The sequence below is a fragment of the Scaptodrosophila lebanonensis genome, unplaced genomic scaffold (genome assembly GCF_003285725.1).
Source record: "Scaptodrosophila lebanonensis strain 11010-0011.00,11010-0021.00 unplaced genomic scaffold, SlebRS2 tig00000001-arrow-pilon, whole genome shotgun sequence".
Classification (NCBI taxonomy): domain Eukaryota; kingdom Metazoa; phylum Arthropoda; class Insecta; order Diptera; family Drosophilidae; genus Scaptodrosophila; species Scaptodrosophila lebanonensis.
Genome location: NW_022060529.1, coordinates 22505909 through 22511908, shown reverse-complemented (window position 1 = coordinate 22511908; position 6000 = coordinate 22505909). Strand labels below are relative to the sequence as shown.

The 6000-nt window shown below is 37.5% G+C and overlaps 1 protein-coding gene across 1 annotated transcript in view; it reads left to right on the top strand.

Annotated features, from left to right (window-relative positions):
- The first annotated feature begins 3713 nt into the window (after window positions 1-3713).
- LOC115633703 (gamma-1-syntrophin) overlaps window positions 3714-6000 on the top strand; it is a 48204-nt gene continuing 45917 nt past the window's right edge. The window contains exon 1 of the mRNA XM_030531163.1: window positions 3714-4596. The gene's annotated coding sequence lies outside the window, so the exon portion shown is untranslated. The remainder of the gene's footprint in view (window positions 4597-6000) is intronic.

The following is a 6000-nucleotide window of genomic DNA, read 5'->3' as shown; positions in this document are numbered from 1 at the left end:
CCAGATAGTGGTCCTCCAACAGCCCCTTCATCAGCCCGTATACGAGTACTCACAAATATGCAGCCGTCACAAGTTTCTGACAATTCTTGTTATTATTTGGCGGCGTAGATTGTTTTTTTGGCTGCAGCTCATTTCCATTTTCGTAACTGTCGATTGCCATCAATAAAGTGTTTATTAAAAAGTTTTATGATTTTTCACATTTCATTCACAGCTCAGCAACTGCTCTCCCTCCCCCTAAAGTTAGCTGAAGTTGCCCAAAGTTCCTGCCTGCCTGCCACATGTGTTTATCCCAACGGCGATGCCAACAACTTCTTTGCGTCTCATTTGTCTCAATGCTGCAGGCAAATAATTGGAAATCTTTGCAACTTACTTAGTATATCTGTATGTCTGTCCTGAGCCCTGGTAATTAACTGGCCCTACACCTCCATTGTGTGTGTGCGCGCAGGCTGATGCCACTTATTTTGCTTATCATTGTGCCGAAAAGCGGCCATTGTGCACAAATAAAAAGGAAACAATAACAAGAACAAGGGCAGAAGCTACGCAAAGCCAAAAACGCAAAGTTTTAATGAGCAAGCACAGGTAGCGAGCCAGCTTTTAATTAACATTTAACGAAAATTCATTAAACTTTGCAGATACCTTTTCGCTCGCACTTGCCAGCTTAAGCTAAAGAGCAAGGAATAAATAAGTTAGGCCTACAAATAAACTGGATATATTCGTATGTATATGGGATCTAAGCGCACAGACCATGCAAAGATGGCTAGCTATGAACTAATGGATTACTAACTCATTGTGTTAATGCCTCACATTTGGGGAAATGTATTGCCTGTCTTGTGTATGGAAAATTAATTGAGTAACTCTCAATAAAACAGAATTAAAGTTCCAATTTAAAACAAGAAAGGAATGCTAAAGACGAGCGGGCTTAACACCAAAGAGGATAAAAATAAAAAAAAATATTTAAAAAATTAATTTAAAACAAGAGAGAACGCTACAGTCGAGCAGGCCCAACAGTGAAACACCCTGTATCCAGACAGACTTCCGGCACTAAGTTCCGCCCCTAGCAGAAGCAAAAAGAAGAAGAGCGAACTTAATGCTACAGTATGTGGGCGTAGTACTGGAGTGAAACTATTTCGTTAATAACTTTTCTTAGAATTGACCAATTTGGATGAAATTTAAAACGAAAGTTTTAAGTTTGTGCCATATTTAGTTTATGCAGCTTTTGAAATGGACATTACTATACATTTTGACGAAATTCTGAATCGCGGTGATGGGAAATCAAAAACACAAAATAAGCTCGTGTAGCATAAGGACTAGGAGCACGTACATGCCAAGTTTGGTCAATATGCGCTTAGCCGTTTCCGAAATCCGGGCGTTCATCCAGACGGACGGACATGTCGTCTCGTCATGCTCATTAGGAATGATGCCTCCTTTTGCCTGTTACGTACTTCATACAAACCTAATATACCCTTTTATCAACGGGCAATTAATTAAAATAAACTGCATTTGTCAAATATGATTAACAAGTTTCAAGCATTTTAGGAGTTATCGAAAATCACTAATAGCGGGGGAGTGAGGGTATCTGCCTTGGGCTTAGGGGAACCTCTATTACAATTTTGTCGGATCTTCTAGCTCTTGTGCTGAGATCCTTGAGCTCGTACAGATAGGCAGATAACGCTACCTAGACATTTCCAGTGGATTGGTGGTGGATTTGTGGAGTTGGCCATGCTCGTGTCGTCATATTTTAGTCCAGACTGTATAATCTAACACCGAAAATATTATATCTCTCTGCCCATCCCTCTATCTGTAATCCATTGAATGAAAGAATTTGACAAATGTATACGTTGAAGTTCGACTTTCTCGGAGAGAAACTAATGAACAGTGAGAAGGGGAATTCACGATCAGAAATAATTACTAAGATTCATAAAAGGCGCCAAGAATCATTCATATCGTTATATATTCTCTATGGCTCAAAAGATCTTGTTGCTCGGTCAGGCGGACAGTCGAAGGTATGGGGATCGTCATAACGATCAAGAATATATATACTCTGACCCGCCTCCTTTTGTATGTTACATACAATCGCACTAAGTTAGAATAAATTAATGTATGTATGTATAGTATGTACAACTCTTCTATCTACATGTAAGGAGCACACAGGCACGGTATTCAAAAGATTAAACCCGCTCACTGCTCACGAATTGCGCAAGAATAGAAGAAGCAGCTAACTCACACTCACGCATTGGGCAGAATCACGAAAATGAGTAGATTTGTGATATAATTTAAAATTTCATTTCGCCACCTGCTAGCAACACAATAAAACACTTGTCATCCAAAGGAACAAAACGCCCCCTATTGGTTATACCTGTCAAACGTTTTATTGAAATCTTCAAACCTATAACATCACAAGCTCACCTATCAGGCATCTCTGGAACTACATAGACGATGCAAGACGTAACTGAAAACGATCGAATATAAGAAAATTGCTTGGCTAGCCTAAGTTGCAACAGCTTCGGAACATTGTTAATTATAATTATTCGAATGTCTATATAAAATTCTTCGCATTTACTCAGTAATAAATACGTGCTCATCGCAGTATTTAATGGCTCACATTTACCAAAAGGTGTGGGAAGTTCGAATATTCCCTACTGAATATATAATTCGGATGTGTTTAACATAAAACAATAAGTACTTTATTAAAGGTTTGCTGTAACCGTGTACCAGCAAGCTTGCCTCGTGGAGATCGATTGTCTATCATAATATATCGGAACTAGGTGTTCAAATTAGTTGAGTATGATTAGCAAAAGATGGCGCTGTTCAGAAATGCCACAAAGGTAGATCAAAAGCGCCACCTGCTAAACACAAAATAAAACAGTTTTTATACTATTTATTATCTCAGACATAAGCCGTAGTGCCTGGAGTCACCCTGTTGCTATTAAATAACTGTAAGTTGGGCTCTGCTTGGGACTATAAAGCAGTATATACAATGTTCTCATATGGCTATAACTTGCTATACTTTTCTGTAGTTCTAATCAGTTAACATAAAAGTTGTATTAGCAAAAATGAAAAGTTTTTGTAGCACAAGCAGTTATCTTCTAAGGCCGTTCGACATATTCATTTTCTTTTGAGCTTTCTATGAAGAAGCAGTGCAATTAAAATTGCTTGCAAATATATATATTATATTATTTTATATATTATATGGTTAAGTAAGACAATGTAGTGAAAATGAAACTTATTTCAACTGAAAAGGGACCATTTACTCCATTTCAAGCGATAAATTTGTTACAAACTAATTTGAAAGCCAGGAATGTCAATTCAAAAGCTCTTACTATAAAAGCCGAATAACGGACCTGCGCATTGCACCACTTTTTAGTGCATCGTTGCATCCGACACATTTATTTTTCCGTAAAAAATGTAAAATATAAATAAGCAGATAATGCAATCCTTACAATTATTTATTGTACAAACAAATATATAAAGAAATAAATTCAATTTCAAATATTCAAAAAACACAACTGAATACGTTGAAGATACCAACAATCTGGCCACGCCGCACACACTTCGCCATCTGCTCCAGCAACACTGCAGAGGCATGCCACGTGCACTTCTATGTGTGCGTGCAGCGTGTATATATAAATGTACGTGTATAGCCGCTCTGCTCTCGCAACACTTTTCAGTTTCAGTTCAGTCGCGAACAGAAACGGAACCGGATACGCGCGAGCTAACAGTAAAACTTGATTATTGTGAGCATAAAAAAACGGTTGTTAGTATTAAAAAAAACATAAGCATACTTTTGAGCATTTTAACTGTGCGACCGCAAGCACCAACAAGGAAAATATTCAGAACCTCATCATTTAAAAATGTGACCCAATTCGTGTAAAGGATTCGCGACGCGCGCGTTTTGAGTTAAATGTTCATCACGCAGCGTTTACATAAATCGTGTTCACAACAACAACAATAACTTTAACACTCATTTATGTAAATTTACATACACACTTGCCTATGTATACATACTTACATACATATCTGTATATCTGCTTAAATATATAAAGTGTGGCTGGCATGGGTGCGGTACTAAACACGAGCATTAACAAAAAGTGTAAGTTCAAATTTCTGCGCCTCAATGAAGCACTGAAATTTGAATTGTTCAATATAATTGCAATAAGTGAGGTTGTTATAGTTTTATGTTGCATTCTAGTGCTCTGACAATTTTCAAACGGAAGCCTGAGCACGTCCAACCCCCACATATAACCAAAAAATAAAAACCCGACCAGCATTCGGTTGCTCCAATTTTGACAGCACAGCTGATTGCCGAAGCATCTAAAGGAAAGGCGAGGAGACAGGCAAAACCACTGAGCGAGTTGGGAGCGCAATGTGTTTGACGCCTATCGCGCCAACAACAAAAGCACAAGGCTCGACACACATGTTGGCCTTCTTGGAGTGAGTCCTCAGTCATCGTTGCCACCGTAGTCACCCAGCCGGCTGGCGCCACTTTTGCCAAAATTAACGTGCTCCGACATACTCGCACACACACACGTAACTTCACCTGAGGGCCAGCCAAGTTTATTGCTTCGTATTCCGCAACTCGTGTGTTTTCTGTGTGTGGTAAGTGCAACAAATTCCATCATTTCGATAGCGCTCCTTGCTCTTTGTACAAGAACGAGTACGTGTACGTGTATGTGTGTATGTGACCCTAGTAAATAAAATATTTATGTTACCTGTGAATTGGTAATCAAATGCGTGCTTCAAGCAAGCAAGCCACTTCATATGAAAACAAACCTAGCTCGCAAAACAGACGCGAAGCTCATATACCCTTCCAAATGAACATCACAGTCATAGTTACCAGCTATCTGATAGTATAGTATAGTGTTCGCCTCTCAATCAGTCTTGGCACCATCTTTCAATACTTCAGCAGACCTTTCAACATCCAGTCTGTCTCCACTTGTTTAATATCTAGAGTGCTGATTTTTATCAATTTATAATATATATGCATAGAGGTTTTATAAGCAATATCAATAATATCAATTATATATAAGTTATATATGTATAACATGCGGCTAATAGCTTGTATTAGGAAAATTACACACTGAGAATAAGTTGCATAGAAATAGGCAGACGGATATGAATTTATCGATTCGTCTCGTCATGCTGATAATTAATGTGCCTTAAATGTGCTTTTAATATCACGCCCTTTGAGCATTACAAACACCGGACCAATGCCATTTGCAAGGCGATTCTAAACAAACAATTGCATTGTAAGGACTTTGTTTCTCCGTTATTAAAACAAACATAATATTGAAATGAAAATTATATCTTTTTCCATCATATTTTAAGCCCGCGTTAGAACACTTGAATAAATAATAATGGTATGTTGAGAGTATATTAGGTTTGCGGGGGGTGAAAAATGTAACAGACAAAAGGAGGACGAAGTATATATCCTTCATCAGCATGACAAGACGAGTAGATCTATATGAAGTATGATCATCTAAATCTAAGAGACTATAAGAGATAGAGACACCAAATTATGCACAAGGATTGCCTAATGTGTTTTTATTTTTTGATTTTGAGATAAAATCGATTAAAAAAATTGTTTTTAATCCTCTTAGTTGTTTAATTTCCATAATTATTCTACACATACATATGTACAGAGTATTTCAAAGTCGGAACACCCGACATTAACTTCTCCACTTGTTTTGAATTCTTAAAGCGAAAGAGTACAACGAAAGGTGTATAGTAAACAATCAGTCAAACTTATATGTCTATTTTTTTGAAAACAAGAGAGAGCGCTATAGTCAAGCAAGCCCTACAATGTAATATCCTGTACCCAGACAAACTAACGGCACTGAATTATGTTATATGCGCCTATAACAGAATCAAAAAAAGAGAAGCAGAGCGAACTTGATGCTGCAGTTTGTGATTTAAATAAAATTTTTAACTAATACATAATTGTATATAGATTACGTGTTCAAAGTTTGGATGATGTAGCTTTTGTGAACCGCATTGAAATTC